Source organism: Anopheles aquasalis, chromosome 2 (assembly GCF_943734665.1).
Source record: "Anopheles aquasalis chromosome 2, idAnoAquaMG_Q_19, whole genome shotgun sequence".
In the NCBI taxonomy this organism is placed as follows: Eukaryota; Metazoa; Arthropoda; class Insecta; order Diptera; family Culicidae; genus Anopheles; species Anopheles aquasalis.
This window is the reverse complement of record NC_064877.1, coordinates 83,794,383-83,795,646: the sequence shown is the minus strand read 5'-3', so window position 1 is coordinate 83,795,646 and position 1,264 is coordinate 83,794,383.

Here is a 1,264-nt window from a genome sequence, read left to right as displayed (position 1 = left end):
TTCTTAGAATTCTTAAATATTCTTAGAATTTTATCACCATTTTTTTGGAATAGTTTAAGAGCTTCAAGTATTTTTTTTTAATACAAATATAACAACGAACTACCTCGCCTATTTCAAACCTACGTTGGATTAAAAAGTGAGTTTCTTCATCAACTCTGCAATCCTGCGACGATAGATCATCGAGAGCGTCGAAGAAAAAGAATCTCAGCTCGACGTCAAATACGATCGAACTGGTCCATTTCTCATGCATAGTTTTACGATTTTTTCGAGTGTCCAACATGATTACTTCTCGTCTGCTTTTCATGCTTCTCGTTTTTTTGCCGATGAGAAGAAAAAATCTCGCCACCATACCATTGCTGTCAGCACGGATTAACGATTGATGCTGAAAATGCTGCTAGAGCTCTGCCGGCCGAGTGGTCGTTGCGCCCAACGCAAAGAAAAGAAAAACTTTCTTTCCAAAAAGACTTTTCCACAAAAAACCAACCAAAAGAAATAGCTACCAGCAAGATGGAAGCGAAAACCGCTCACTCATCACCGCTAGCTAACTGTGCAAAAGCCTAAGACGGCCATCATCAGCTATTGCCGTGCTGTTCGCTGCGATACTTGACGCGATTTGATTTCTCGATCTCTGCGAGTACGTTGACCTGTCCCAGAGGGGGGTGGGGGTCGTTTTGGTTTTTCTTTACTTTCGCAGCGTGTCTAAGAAGTACCACTGCCACCACCGCCGCCCCAGCCGCTCTAACCTTCGTTGACGGAGACGCATCGACGTCTAGTAGTTCGCCAGCGCAGAGGGTGTTAGGTCCTGGGGTAGGTTGAGGCGCTTTTGCTACCAGCGCACACTAGCAGGTCGGGCAAAAGCGGGCTGACTGTGGTTGTGGGTGCACTTGGTGGGCGTTGCAAAACCACCAACCCTGTTCTTGTTCTTGTTCTGTTTCTTCACGGGTTGTTTCATTGTTGCGGTCGATCCTTCGTCTTTTTATTTTTGTATTCAAGTGCTTCTCGCTCCGATCTGTTTGGCCAGGAGGTGCAGCATCCTCGTCTTAACTGTGGAGTGGTGTAGGATCTTGTATTAATTGTTGGATTGGAGCTTGTATAATTAAGCAACCATTGGAAAAATAGCACAATCTGGACGAACTCATTCCTCAAATAATGGAAAACTGTAGCAATGATAGAAGTACCTTGCGGTGTGCCCCCTTCCGTTTAAAACCAGAAAGCTGACCGTTCGAACACTCCCAAACCTCTTTTTGGTGAATGTTTTTTTCGC